Below are 15,942 nucleotides of genomic sequence, written 5' to 3' on the forward strand. Positions count from 1 at the left end.
GTGTGTGTGTGTGTGTATGTGTGTGTATGGTGTGTGTGTGTGTGTATGTGTGTGTATGGTGTGTGTGTGTGTGTGTGTGTGTGTGCGTGCGCGCTCAGTCATGTCTGACTTTTGCAGACCCATGGACTGTAGCCCGCCAGACTCCTCTGTTCATGGGATTTTCCAGGCAAGAGTACTGGAGTTGGGTGCCATTCCCTACTCTGGGGGTCTTCCCGACTCAGGAATTGAACCCGTGTTCCTTGCAACTCCTTCATTGGCAGGCAGATCCTGCACCACTGTGCCACCTGGGAAGCCCTAAGGCGTATGAACTGCAGGGCATTTCTGCATTGCGTGACTGTGGGCGCATTGCTGGACCTCTGTATCTTCCCACTCTGCCCTCTGTAGGCCAAGAATGTTCCCATAAATGTGAAAGTATCTCCCCATCCCCCCACCCCAACCTACACACTTCAAATGGCGTTTCTTATTCTTAGAAAGCTTTTCTCCTGGACGTCATCCTTGCCTCTTGTTCTTGCACTTCTCCAGAGGTAACCCCGCCCATATACATACACACACACACATTCTCTAGTTCTTAAATCTCAGGGGGATCTAGTCACAGGTTTTAGGGCAGTGACATTCAGGGACTCAGATGACCTTGAGTGCAGGTGGCCACAGCCCATGGAATCAGGCCACTCCTTGAGCTTGTCTGCAGCTACTTTCTTCCTTACTTCGTTTTACCCTAATTTCATTAATAGGCATATATTTGGGTTTGGTCTCAGGAATCACTGTCATTTTTTGTTCCTTCCCTCTTCCGATATCAGAGAACATTGGGTCTGGAAGAAACATTCAGGGTCTTCTATTTTAATCACTTCATTTTATAGACCTTGTAAATGAGTTTCATATGGTTCCAGTAACTTGCCTAAGGACATATGGTTAGTTCTAACTCTAAAACAAGCCAATTATTGCTCCCATATTTCCCTTGAGAAGCACGCATCCTTTTTATTCTGTCCAAGTTTCCTTTCACTCGGCTTTAGACCACAAGTTATTTCCTGAGTTGGTGGTATTCTCTAGACCCACAGTGTATGAATCTCCCCATATCTCCCTCCAGTCTCCCCCATGCCCCATCCTCCTTATCCTGGTCCTTCTTTGTATGTGAGTGAGTGAGTGAGTGACAGTCGCTTAGTCATGTCCGACTCTTTGTGACCCCATGGACTATAGAGTCCATGGAATTCTCCAGGCCAGAATACTGGAGTAGGTGGCCTTTCCCTTCTCCAGGGGATCTTCCCAACCCAGGGATCAAACCCAGGTCTCCCGCATTGCAGGAGGGTTATTTGCCAGCTGAGCCACAAGGGAAGCCTTCTTTCTATGTGACCCATAGTGGGTTTATACTAGAAGCACTCCTGGCAGCTCCACTCTGTTTCTTTTTGCTTGCTAATGTTGATTTCTTGGAAGGGATCTTTCCAAGCCTCTTGTTCATTTTGTGGTGGCAAGTTTAGTTAAAATTTACCATTGGTAATGTTCCTTACCTGGAAACAAGTTGAGTGCTGGCTTGAAGTACAGTCAGCTCAAATGAAGATGTGGGGTTATTCCACTTGGCAAAGGGGTCCTCTTTCCCTCCTCTCCCGTCAGCACACCCCACAATAGCGAGTGACTCAGGTCGATAGACATGAAGGTCAAGTGAGGTCTCAGTGTGTTACTTATTTTCTTTTATTCCTGCTTTTCAATGCCAATGAGTCTGTTCATGGTGGCCATACTCTGGAGCTGAGTACAAGCACAAAAAGTCACACAGACTTCATTTAAAAAAAAAAAAAAAACAGAATAATTGGTTTACATGTAGGGAATACCCGATAGCATGTGAATTATGTTTCAATGGCAATTTTGTAAGAATGACCAGGATGTGGTTCACAAAGGCCTCTTTTATTCTGGTCTTTGACAACAGGCTGAGAGTTCACTGAATTGGAATTTCAAAGACCAGTCAATTGAGGGGTAGAGTAATAGAGTCTCAGTCTGTAATCCTTTTTTTTTGGGGGGGGTATGTGTGTGGGGTTTATTTATTTATTTTTCACAAAACGAACAGTGGGTTTTTGTTTTTGGAGTATAATTGCTTTACAATGTTGTGTTAGTTTCTGCTGTACAGTGAAGTGAATCAGCTCTATGTATACATATATCCCCTCCCTCTTGGACCTACCTCACCGCCCCCTATCCAATCCCAACCCTCTGGGTCCTCACCGAGCACCGAGCGAGGCTCCCCGTGCCTCCCACTAGTTTTCTGTTTTACCCATGGTACTGTGTATATGTCAATCCCAATCTCTCAATCCATCCCACCTCCCCTCCCCACCAGCCCCGTCCTGTCCACACCCCATGTCCGTATGTCCATTCTCTACACCTGGGTCTCATTCCTGCTTTGGAAATAGGTTCATCTGTACCATTTTTCTAGATTCCACATATATGCATTAATATCAGATGTTTGTTTCTCTCCTTCTGACTTGCGTCACTCTGTAGGCCAGACTCTGACTCTGTCAGTGCTCTGACTTGCTGTACTTTAGATACCATAAGGCAGCCTTTCCCGTCATGGACACAATCTTCACAGCCTCATTCCCCCAGAATATTCCATGGGGAGCTACGTTCTGAGCTTTCAGGAGTTTGAGAAAGGCCACACTCATTGGCATAGTAAAGGCTCCAAAGCTCTGCAGAGAAGGAACTTGTTGAACTTTGTGTAGATAAAGTTAATTAACCATAAAATTATTTATTTCCCTGGGAATAATATCTCAAGGATTCCTATCATAGAATGTACTGGGGAAATGAGGAAGTAAAGGAATGGAGGTTAGGTGTGCCACCATCTGACTGAAGTAATTTAGCTATCTGGGATGGACAGGCATCCTCCGTTACTGACAAAGGGAGACTTGTGTGTCTTAGGATTTTCACTTAGGTGCTCAGTGTCGGTTTGACTTAAGTGGCATGTTTGGCATTTTGTTATAAAAATTTACAAGTTGATTTAGAGTCTTATCTTTATGAAACTCTCCCCTTATAATGTGCTGTGTAAGTTGAACTGCTGGCTCGTTATTCATTTGCATTGCAGTTCAGCTTTTTTCATGGTTGTTGGCTCTCTTTGCAGATGGAATTTCTTTCTCCAATGAACTGCGCACTCTCTTCAAAGTAGAAAATGTTTAATAGATTACTCAGTGTAATACTTTCTAGTTGTATTCATCTGGCCTGGCTCAGGTTGCAAGAAAAAGAGATCTGATGAGTTGGTGGGGAGGATTTTAAGTAATTACAGGGGAGGAGGAAGGAGTTAAATGTATAGACCTCTCCGTTTTTTTGTTAGATGATCTCGTATATCTTGGTTCTTCTCAAGACATCTCTTATGGTGTTTCAGACCTTATTTCTTTCTGTGAAACAGGGAGGAGGTAGTTAATTGGTTATCTCAATTTCATAGAATGTCTCTCTCTGACAGCTTTGTCTTTGACAGCCAGCTTTGGCATCAGTAGCAGGACTAATATTGCTCAAGGTTAAGGGACTGATTACTCAGAAGGGAACAGCAGAGTTCAGGTGACAAGCCAACACTAAGACAATATCTACCTGGTATGCAGCTCTCCAGTTATGACACCTAGTTTCAAAAGTAGGTAACTGCTTGCAAATGTTGCTTCTTCGGTATCAGTGGTGTATGTGTTCAAGTGACATCAATTGAAAAAGAACATACTTAAGAATTCCCAGGTTTAAAAGATCATAGCCTGACTACTCAGTAAATGATGGTTAGTATTATTAGATAGTGGAGAAGGCAATGTCAACCCACTCCACTACTCTTGCCTGGAAAATCCCATGGACGCAGGAGCCTGGAAGGCTGTAGTCCATGGGGTCACTGAGGGTCGGACAGGACTGAGCAACTTCACTTTCACTTTTCACTTTCATTCATTGGAGAAGGAAATGGCAACCCACTCCAGTGTTCTTGCCTAGAGAATCCCGGGGACGGAAGAGCCTGGTGGGCTGCCATCTATGGGGTGGCACAGAGTCGGACACGACTGAAGCGACTTAGCAGCAGCAGCAGCAGCATTATTAGATAGTGATTTCTTAACATGTCGCTTTTCATAAGTATTATCTTTTAAAATCTCACTCACTAGAAAGCAGTTGAGTTCTTTCCATTTGTTATTTCTAATTCATGGAACAGCTTTGCGAGGTTGTTTACTTTTCCATTGAGTAATGAGACAGAGGCTGGAAGCTGCTAAGAATCTGGAGCATCTTCAGACAGATAGGAAATGCAAAACTGGGATGAGCAGCCTGATTTACTGACTTTAAATTCAGCCCTCTTTCCACTTTGATATGCTTGGTGACTTAACCTAAGGAGAATGCTACTGAGCATCTTTCAAACATTAGAAGTTTGTTGTAATTTTTTTTGTTTTAATTTATTATGGTAACCTCTACATTCCACTCTGGAAGGATTTAAAACCTACCAGAGTATTCCTTCCATTTTCTGTTTTGCTGCACAACTGATTGATTTAATTTGAAAGTATCCATTGGTCTCACTTTGGGTAACCCTGGTGTTGATAAACCCTTGGGTGAAAGCTAAAATCCATTGTCTGCTTTGTTTTCTTCTTTGTGACTTTACTTCAGAAACAGTACCTAAAATTAGCTCCTGTTCTCTGTATGTTCCTTATAAAATCAGTTGTTTTTTTCACCCCTAACAAAAGCATCTTTTTGGCACTGCCATTGAAAGACTACATAAGGTTACATAGATGCATCAAATAGTGATACAGCTAAACCACAACAAAATAAACAAGTATTTATTAAGTACCTACTCTATCATGGAACGCAAATCTCTATCCCCATGGAGATTAGTCTGTTCTTTCTTTTTAATCCATCTTCCTTGATAATGCTGCTTGGAGTCTTGTATTCTCTCTTTTAATCCCCTGAACACAGATAAGCAAGAGCTTTCCTGGTGGCTCAGTGGTAAATAATCTGCCTGCAGTGCAGGAGATGCAGGTTTGATTCCTGGGTTGGGAAGATCCCCTGGAGAAGGGAATGGCTACCCACTCCAGTATTCTTGCCTGGAGAATCCCATGGACAAAGGAGCCTGGTGAGCTGCAGTCCATGGGATCACAAAGAGTTAGACATGACTTAGCGACTGAACAATGATATCAGCACACAGATACACAGCACAAAGACACACACACACACACACAGGCACATCAGGGGTACCCTGGGGTGTGTCTGTCACATCTACTAGTAGTTATTATTATAGCTCAACTTCTTGAGATCTTTCCCTAAATGAGCCTTAGTCAAAGCATTTTGTACATATTTAGGGATTTAATCCTCACAAAAACTCTGTGAAACAAATAGTTTGTTATCCTTAGTTTACAAGCAAAGAAATTAAACCCTGTAGAGGTGGATCTTTCTCAGTTAAGAATATCCATTTTAAAAAAAGGAAATATGCACAAACAACAACAAATCTTGATGCTCCATAATCCTTCAGCTACCACACTCTCAACCCCATTTCTCTTCAAACTATATCCTTTACCTCTCTTTTCAGAGTTTTGATGAAACTGAAAGTGCAAGTTGCTCAGTCGTGTCTGCCTCTTTATGACCCCATGGGCTATACAGTCCGTGGAATTCTCCAAGCCAGAATACTGGAGTGAGTTGCCTTTCCCTTCTCCAAGGGATCTTCCCAACCCAGGGATCAAACCCAGGTCTCCCACCTTGCAGGTGGATGGTTTACCAACTGAGCTATCCTTCACCTTTTACAGGGCTGACTCATCCCTGCCTTCACATGCATCCCTGCCTAGAAATTAGTATCTCAGAGAATCCTTCCGACATACATGGACCTGGAACATTGTGTCATTGTACATGTTGCACAATTTTTCATACGTTTCAGGACAGGACCTATCTTTTTGTTTATTGTTGTTTTTTACCCCAGCACCTAACACATAATGGTTTTGAGTAGAAGAATAAATGCCTGCATATTAAAGGAAGCCCCATGGTAGAATAAACATATATTCATTTGAGTGATAAAATCTTGTTTTACCACTTACCTATGTAGGTACTCAATTAATTATACTTATTATTATAAATATAGCTATAACTGAACAGTAGTGGGCTGCTGCTGCTGCTAAGTCACTTCAGTCGTGTCCGACTCTGTGCCACCCCATAGATGGCAGCCCACCAGGCTCCCCCGTCCCTGGGATTCTCCAGGCAAGAAGACTGGAGTGTGTTGCCATTTCCTTCTCCAATGAATGAAAGTGAAAAGTGAAAGTGAAGTCGCTCAGTCGTGTCCGACCCTCTGCGACACCATGGACTGCAGCCTTCCAAGCTCCTCCGTCCATGGGATTTTCCAGGCAAGAATACTGGAGTGGGTTGCCATTGCCTTCTCCGAATAGTGGGCTGGGCCATTGTTTAACTGGGGAGAGGAGTATACTTCAGGCATAGATATTAACAGGCTATAAAAGGGGAAACTAAAGGCATACTAGTTAGCCAGGCCTGGAAGTTGTTATAGCATCTTTTCCTCCTCTGGGTACTTATTGTACCATTATAATGAACATTATTTTTTTTTTCTGTCCTATCCTAGATATTAATAAAGCTCTTATGGCAACAGAAGCTATCTGTCCATTTCACAGTCCCTGGCAAGTAGTAGCTGCTTATGAAATGTTTGTTAAAGAAATGAATGACTAATAGATAGTCAATTAAACACAGCTGTTCTGTGTAGTACAAGCAGAAACAGTGATTCATTGATTCCCACTACATTATAACAGAACCTTGTTTTATCTGTACAAGAACATGAACTTTTTTCACTACATAAAACTTTAGTATTATATGGTTGCATTGGAAGTTTGCTTTTGCATTTCCCTCCCACAGAGGGAACACTGATGAAAATACAGTTGTAAGAGAGAATGTCTTTTAAGATATACACACATTCTCATATTTGCTAAAACATGTTCAAATTTTGTTTATCTACATTTGGATCAAAAAAGTCATTTCTCATCAAACCCTGTCAGATTGTCCCAGTATGTGGCCAGGGGGTTGTTCACAAAGTTTAATGAAAAAGATGAACCATAAAGATCAAAACATACTTCTCTAATTTTGAAAGGGTGATTAAAGCTTGATCTGTCCATGACTTGACTTCTATCTTTAGATGTCTGTATTTCACTATTTTTACCTGTTTCACCACAGGCTATGTATCTTCTGAGCAGGATGCTGAAGCATTAGAGACATTATAGCACTTTGAACAGAGAGATTCCTCCCTTTGCAATTTAAAATACGGTGATTCTTAGAAAAAGTGGCAGAATGTAAATGTATAAAACAATGTCTTTAGAAAATGATATTTGCTTTTAATACTGTATATAAGATTAAGGTAAATCTCATTTAAGTAAAGTAATTGAAACTCAATAATTGAAGTCTTTTAAGAATCAATATCAAAATGGTGTTTTCATATATTTTTAATATCATACACATCCCTCAAGTGTGGATCTTCTGATTGTAAATGCTGAAATTCGTAGCAGCAATTATGAGAAAATCTTTTTCTCTTGTTTCTAGGGAATTCCTTTTACTCATTAATTGGGACCTGAGAAATTGATTTCCAGCAGGTCTTACCCTGGGGCATGGCCTTCCTAACCACTTTATTGAAGACCTTCTCTGTCGACTTGGAGGCTTGGGGAGGTGTCTGGTGAACAATTCTCTTGAGAGATCCAAGAGATTCCATTCCAAAGGCAATGCTTATCTTAGCTAAGTCATCGGATTGTTAAAGCGTGTTTCCAGATAAAGAAAATGAAGAAAACTTTATTACATACACATAGTTATACAAGATTATATAGGTATATGAAAAAAAGTGAAAGTGTTAGTTGCTCAGGCATATCCAACTCTGCAACTCCATGTACTGTACCCTGCCAGGCTCCTCTGTCCATGAAATTCTCCAGGCGAGAACATTGGAGTGGGTAGCTATTCCCTTCCCCAGGGAGTCTTCCTGACCCACGTATAGGTTTACATGTATTTTTTAATGAGGTGAGAATCTGCTCCCACAAGACTAGCTGTTATTTTGTCATCTTATAATCTTTTGTTTTCAAACCCCTTGGCAGTTTACATACTTGCACATCTCATTTAATAATTAAATGTAACCCACACCTCTGCCTCAGGAGCTTTATTCTAGTTAACAGTTACACCTGCCATCACCCTCAGTAGAGTGGATCTTCCACCTCCCAAATTCTTCCCTGCTCAACTACTTATCTTGTGGTTTCCATCGTAACGTTCAGCAGGGATTTCCTGAGGAGCAAATAGTAAGAAGAAAAGGAATCAGCTTGACTCAGAAGAGAGGCTTTTATTATAAAACCAATTTTAATGGCCCATTATGACAGTGATGACAGAAAAGCCTTCTGCTTTTCAATCTAAATGTTGATTTCTTTGGTAATATTTTCTGAGATTTCTTTTTGTTCACATTAGCTTAATTCCATGCACATTTTTAAAAAATAAGGTGGAGGAAAGATGAAAATGTTGTTGCACTTTTTTCTTTGACATCCATATAGTTCCAGATAATCTTGATTACAATTTTATAATGATAGTTTCTGTGTATTTAAAGAAAAGTTGTTATATGCACTTATACTTTGGGCTTTCCTGGTGGCTCAGTGGTAAAGAATCCACCTGCAGGCAGGAGACACAGAAGATGTGGGTCTGATCCCTGGGTCAGGAAAATCCCCTGGAGGAGGGCATGGCAACCCACTCCAGTATTCTTGCCTGGAGAATCCCACGGACAGCGGAGCCTGGTGGGCTACAGTTCACAGGGTCATAAAGAGTCCAATATGACTGAAGCAACTGAGCACGCACACACATACTTCAATAAAACTTTTAAAAGTAACGTGAAATAATTGTTTCTTGCAGTAGGCTTTGAAATTGAGGTTATTTAGACTTATAGCATCGTCCTTTACTGTTTTTACTTTTTTATTTATTATGAATATTTGATTTTTGCAATGGACAGAAAATTATCCCATATCTGTATCTTAGAAATTTTCGTTCATTTTGCTTAAAAAGGATTTAGTACCTAGTGTGTGCAGATTCACTGTGGTAGGTTTATCTCATTTGACTGCTGCTGACAAAGACACTTTCACAGCTTTTAATATTGAGTTGGCCAGAAGTTCATTCCATTTTCTCCTTAAGATAGTATTTTTTTCCCCCATAAGATAGTATTATAGAAAAACCTGAATGAACTTTTCGGCCAAACCAACACATCATCTCCCAGATTGTATTTTGGAGAACACTTGTTTTTGTTCTTTGAGATATTGATAATTCTTCTAGAAGAGGATTGCAAGGTTTAAAAGTTTGGGAAATACTGCATGATGCTTTAAAATAAATCCTAACACATTCCAGAATACATGCAGTAAAGAAAGTCATTCATATTTAGGAAGTATAGGCTCTATTTATTGGATAGTAGAATCAATTTCCTTTTAGCTAGATTATCCATTAAAATTGTAATTCCTCTTGAAAAATCCCTGTTTTGTAATACACAGTTTAGAAAATATTGTCTTAATGCAGTTTTAGAAACAGCATTCAAAAATTATTGGCCAAATTATCTTTAGCATGCCGTTGATTCTCTCTCCCTTACTAATGCATCTCTGTCAGCAGCCCTCTTTCATTTTTTATGTCTAACTTTATGCTTAAAGAATTACATTTTCTCTTATGGATAAAACTTGAGCCATACTTATATAGAGAGTCTCCTGAGCCATCTGAATCATACTTAATGGTAAGGTAAAAAATGAAAAATTACTGTTTAGAGAGGATGAATTCCCCAGCTTTAATTCTTCCTGGAGTATGGACTAGAAGGGCACCGGATGCTTGTTCCAAGGTATAAGAGGGTTAGTAATAATTGCTTATAGTCTGTCTCCTCATTTCTCTTTTGCTGTTGCATTAGATTCCTGGTTGGTCTCTGACTGACTAGGTTGTCCTTGCTCTAAAGACCCTATTGATTGTTTTATTGGACATAACAGCTAGTATAGTGTACTATACACAGTGTTGACCTGAGTAATCCCATATGGCTCGGTAGATATTGGTACATACACAGTACAGCTCATCTTCTGGAAACTCTTTTCTTTCAGCTTTGATGCCATCTGCTTTGATTTTCTTCCCACCTGTGACTGATTTTTCTCAGTCTTCCTAGCAGGATTTTCTTCTGGCCATTCCTTCTGTGTTGGTGTTCCTCAGGGCTCTGCTTTATGCCATCTTCGCTTTTGGTTAGCTCTTCCTGGGTGTTCTCATTCATATCCATGTTTTCAATTACACTTGCTTTACTACTAATGACAAAATTTCTATGCTTGATTCCTTCCTCACCAGTGAGCTTCTTCCCTGAGTTTCCAGTACTTGATTGCCTTCTCCATACCCTTATATTAACATATTCAAAGAAAATCCCATCATTTCTTTGTCTAAGACACTACTCCCCCCTTGTGCTTTTACCTGTCCTAATGTCTCTTTCCAGCATCCACCAAATTAGCCAAGCCTTCTTCTTGGGAATCATCTTTCAAGCCTTCAGTTCATTCACCACCCAACACATGCTCACCCAGCCCCATCATTTTTGAGTCCCATACTTCTCCATGTCATCCATCTTTACTCCTGCTGCTGAGTAGTCTCCACTTTTCATCATTTGTTCCTTGGTCTTCTTGACAGAAGTCCCTGTTTTTAGTCCTGCATTTGTCCAGGGCATTCTTTATACTATATGCAGAACGATAGGTAAAAGACCTCAATTTGGAATTATAATCAGCATCTCAACCTTAATTGGTTCCAAACCAAACCTTCTCCCATTTTTTTTACATTGTAATAAATAGCAATTCATAATTTTAATTGCCAAGGCCAGAAGTCTTTGGCGTCACCCTTGCCTGCTCACTTTCTCTCATACCACACATCCAGTCCATCATCAAGTACTATTGGCTCAACCTTCCGAATATAATTGGAACCCAACCTTTCTCACCATCTCTGTAGCTGTCAACCTAGTGCAGCTACCATCTGGATTATCTCAATAACTACATCCTCATGTCCCTGGTGAGTCTCTTGTCTTCTAAAACTGTGCTCTCCACAACAGTAGCTGCTAGCCAGCAGTGGCTGTGGAGCATTAGAAATATGGGTTATCTAAACTAAGATATGTTCTAAAAATACATAGTGGACATCAAAGAATTAGTATACAGAGAGAATGAGAAATAGCTCATTGACAATGTCTCATATTGATTATATATTGAAACAACATCTTGGATAGGTCATATTAAAACTGTGTTATTAGAATGAGTTTCATGTTTTTACTGCTTTCAGTGTGATTATTAGAAAAATTAAAATCACAGACGTGACCTAGTATGTATATTGCTCTTGGGCAACTCTGAAGTCTTTTTTAAACACAGCAGTCAGAGCTCTCCATTTGAAATGTCAGAGCTTTTCATTGTTGGGCCCAAATCCCCCCGAGGCTCTCCAGCTCACTCAGGAGGGACAAGCCAGTCTTTTCAGTGGGCTGCCAGGCCCAGTGTGATTCTGGTCTTTGAACCCCTGTTCCTCCCACTATTAAGGTCTCTTGAGCTCTTAGGGCCTCCTCGCAAGCCCCACCTGAGGGCCTCTGCAAGTACATCCATCCACTGAGCACACCCTCCCCTGATGGCTGGTGGCTTCTCCTTCACTCATTCAGGTGTCGGCTCCGGTGTTCTTGATCAGCAGTGAGCAGAGAGGCCCATCCCGGACACACCATCTACATCAACAGATTGACAGTCTGCTTCTTACCACACACTGAGCATGAACGTTTCATCTTGTTTTGACTTTGTTTATAATGGCTCCCTCCCCACTACCTGTAGAATAAATTCCAAACTGCTTGGTCTGTCCAGATGCCCTGTTAGGATTTAGCCACTTTCTGACTCTGCAGCACATTTCTCACTGTTCATCTAAGCAGCCCACCTGCCATCCATTCCAAATCACTTGCGTGCTAAGTCGCTTCAGTCATGTCCAACTCTTTGCCACCCTGTGGACTGTAGCCCTCCAGGTGCCTCCATCCATGGGATTCTGCAGGCAAGAATACTGTAGTGGGTTACAGTGCACTCCTCCAGGGGATCTTCCCAACCTAGGGATCAAACCTTCATCTCTCATGTCTCCTGTATTGGCAGGAGGGTTCTTTGCCACTTGCACCACCTGGGAAGCCCAAATCACTTGCAGGAAATCCCAAATTAGAAAAAGGGATAAATAATCTATTAGGTGTGCAAAGGACTATTATTAACCCAAGATATATTCTCATATAGAACAATATTAATTGAACGTCAAACACTGGATGGCTTGTAAGTAGCAACATCTTTTTAATCCTTTGCATTCTACTGATAGACATCCCATAAAATGTATGTTAATGTAATCAACCCCAAAGGCAAGTGATATACTCACCAATCAAGACTTAAATCTTCGTGAAAGGATCTCTCCACAAATAAGATTTCCTTCCTCACACTTATTTTCCTCCAGAGCAATGAGCACACACAGAGTTTTTCTCCTTCTAATTAAAAATAAGACATAACTTATCAATAACTTCTTTAGATTTTTCATTGTAAGAAAGTTACATAGAATGAATGATTCTATCGTGGGTAATCAGGAAAAAAGAATTTATAGCTCGGTTATAAATAAGTAAACCTTTCAGAAATGTTTATTGTTCCAGCTCATTTAAATGCCATGTCTTTTGGACAGTATTTCTTAAAGGCCATAAAATTAATTGTGTATTTCAAAAGTTTTATTGGCACGTATTTCCTAAGTCAAATTCAGCCCTCATGCATGTTTAATTGTGCTGTCTCATACAGGCTGGAAGCCTGGCCATTAATATTATTTTTCTGTTTTAAAAGAAAAACAGTTTCCTCCAGGGCTAGCTTCCATATTCTTGAATGTGGTCATTTCACACTGTTGTGCATTTTCATGTGCTGAAATCTTGAGACTATCAGAGCTAATCTGGATCTAGTATTTCTTTGTGTCTTAAAATTATGCTTGTTAAGACCAAACGGAAGCCAGGACAGACACTCAGGGGCAAGCTAGGCCTGAGAAAAGCTGAGGCTCTGGGAACTCCCGCAGGCAGTGTAGCTCGACCAATCAGAAAAATCCCTATAGCCCCCGCCTGCGCCAGACCCGAGCCAATCCAGATAGGGATGCGAGGTTTAAAAGTCCCGCGCACGCGTATGGTTTAACCAATCAGCTATGCTGTTACAGAAACAAAGAACCGTCTGTATAAAAGTATATGTGATTCAGAGCTCAGGGCCTTTGTCAGATTCCACTGTGCTGAATAAAACCTAGGCCCTGGCTCGAGCTAGTAATAAACCCCTTTATGCTTTTGCATTGCTGTGGACGTCTTATTCTCTCAGTTTTGGGGACTCGGACTCTGGGCATAACAATGCTGAAATGTCAATTAATAACTCGTCATGTCCCCTGGCCTGGCAAAATATACTAAACTAAAATCCTGCATGTCAGCTACTGGAGTTCACTGTTAAATCTTTCATTTACAGAAAGCAAGGAGAGTGCAATAAACATTTATTCAGTACCTGCAATATAACAGGCAATTGTGCATGGACTCCAAATTGTTCAGCACATGCGTGTGCTCAAATGTAGAAAATCTAACTCTGTTCATCATGCCTTCCATAAATGCACCTCATAGTAAACTACTTCATTTTTCTGTTCAAGGCACTTGCCTTCCACTTACTTGTTCTAACTGTTGGGGACACAGCACCAAATGGCATCCTTTGGTTCAGTTCATAACTGCATCCCAAAAGGTGGTATCCTAGAATTGTCCAATTTATCCACTCCCATTTTGGGGCTGTGGTGAGACCCTGAGGTGGAGACTGTCATGGTAGTGTCACCCGACGTCACAACTGTGCTGAGCCCAGGTGGGTGGGAGAGATACAGGGACCAGAAGCGTCTGCTATATGTGGAGTATATTCGAAAATGAGAGTAGAGGCTTTTCCTTTTACTGCTGCTCTATTGCCTGCACCCAGACAAGTGCCAGGTACACAGGTTCATATAAGTGACTTAATAAGTATCTGGGCTTCCCAGGTGGTGCTAGTGGTAAAGAACCCACTTGCCAATGCAAGAGACACAGAAGATGCTGCTTCGATCCCTGGGTAGGGAAGATTCCCTAGAGGAGGAAATGGCAACCCACTACAGTATCCTTGCCTGGATAATTACATGAACAAAAGAGTCGGGGCTACAGCCCATGGGCTCGCAAGAGTCAGACACGACTGAAGCAACTGAACATGCACGCGTGCAATAAGTATCGATTGGATGAAGATGAAATCATTGGGAGGAAATGGTGAATCCATGAGTGAACAGTCTTGTGTGAAGTTTTCCAAGTGGATTAAATATTTTAGTGCGGTTATTGGTATCTTAGGTAAGGAAATTCAGGATCTCTAATCTGTGGCTGTCGTGATGGCAGCATTCAGCTTATGTCACATCTGTTCAGTGCCTCTCTTCTCTGGATTTTTTGACCATTATTCCATTTAGGTCAAGAGGAAAAGAGGGTACCAGAGGATGAGATATTTGGATGGCATCACTGACTCCATGGACATGCGTTTGCACAAACTCCAAGACAGTGAGGAGCCTGGTGCTGCAGTCCATAGGGTCGCAAAGAGTCATACACAACTGAGCGACTGTACAACAAGAGATTCCATTTAGAGTTGCTAGTATAAGATTTAGTGTTCAACTCAGTTTTCTCCTTTGCTCCTGAATGATGGTTTAGCTGACACATTCATGAAGTCATGGTTTGAGTTAAATTTTAAAAGAGGGACAGCATTTCTGTGGGTGAAAATGGCATGTAAAGAAGACAAAAAAATGAACAAAAACATGGGGATAAGAAATCTGAGTGTGTTTTCAGATGGGAGAGACTTCTTAGAGCTTAGGATATGAGTGTGTTTGTGAGAATAAAAAGAAATCTTTGAAGATATGACTGGAGCTACAGTTTGCCAAGCCTTTGAGTAGCAGGCTAAGACATCTTCACCTCTTCACGAACTGTCCAGTTACTGATCGTGACATGCTCTGTCCACAACACAGTCTACACCCTGTACTGTGTGCTTTATATAAAACCATCCTGTCCCAGTCCTGTTAATCTCCCAAGACCCTAACCCATTTCACCTCTGGCATCAAGTTCTCAACTACTCAGGTCCACCTAGATATCTTCCCTAAATTTTTTTTTTTTTTTTTTGCCCTTCTTAATTCCCACTCACCTTATTTTTGGCATTGTTTAACTTTTTATATGTTCTCTCTTCACTCCACAGCTACTTACAAAGTCAGCCAAGGACACACTAGTTCTTTTTATCCCGTCTCAGCAGGCAGAATATATACCCAGAAAAGATGTTGTAAATAGTTGGAAAGTTAAAAAAAGCATCCAGTTTGGTGATGCTTCTCTGAATCTCTTCTATACATGAATTTTAAAAATATTTGAGGGAAAACATTAGTAGCATATAGCATATACTGCTGTTAAACTTTGTATACTTGTTTCCTGTGTGCATCCAGAGAGGGGAGAAGAAGAGAGGGAGAGGTATGTATGAGAGCGTGGGTGTGTTTTAATATGCTCCAGAACTTTCTGTTGTCTAAACCTCAGATAGTGGAAGAATCCAAGTGATCAGACTAGATTTCTTTAGCTTTCACAAAAAATTCAGAAAATTTAATTTAAAAAAACTCAGTCTAAAGATGTGCACATATCTTGATTTTTAATTTGGTACCACTTAAAGCACAATAAAATGATAAAGATAGAAAACTTCTTTGATTAAACCACATATTTGTTATACTCACCACTGATAATGGAAATGCCTAATACAGACTTCCTTTAAATTGCTGTATTTAGTCATTATAATAGTCACTGGAAACAGTGCAGTTTTCCTACTAGGAGATTCATCTTTTGTTAAATTCCTTCCTTTCCTCCCTGCCTCCTGCCCTGTTTTTCACTCTCATTTTCTCTCTCTCTTACACGTACCTTCAGTTTTCGCTTCTTTCCTGCGTACTTTTGCTTTGAAT

The 15,942-nt window shown here is 40.8% G+C and overlaps 1 protein-coding gene across 1 annotated transcript in view; it reads left to right on the forward strand.

Moving 5' to 3' along the window:
* The window catches only part of ASXL3 (ASXL transcriptional regulator 3), a 197,340-nt gene that overhangs the window by 161,164 nt on the left and 20,234 nt on the right, over nucleotides 1–15,942 (forward strand). The gene's annotated exons all lie outside the window — the stretch shown is intronic.

Source organism: Oryx dammah, unplaced genomic scaffold, assembly GCF_014754425.2.
Source record: "Oryx dammah isolate SB20612 unplaced genomic scaffold, SCBI_Odam_1.1 HiC_scaffold_22, whole genome shotgun sequence".
NCBI lineage: Eukaryota > Metazoa > Chordata > Mammalia > Artiodactyla > Bovidae > Oryx > Oryx dammah.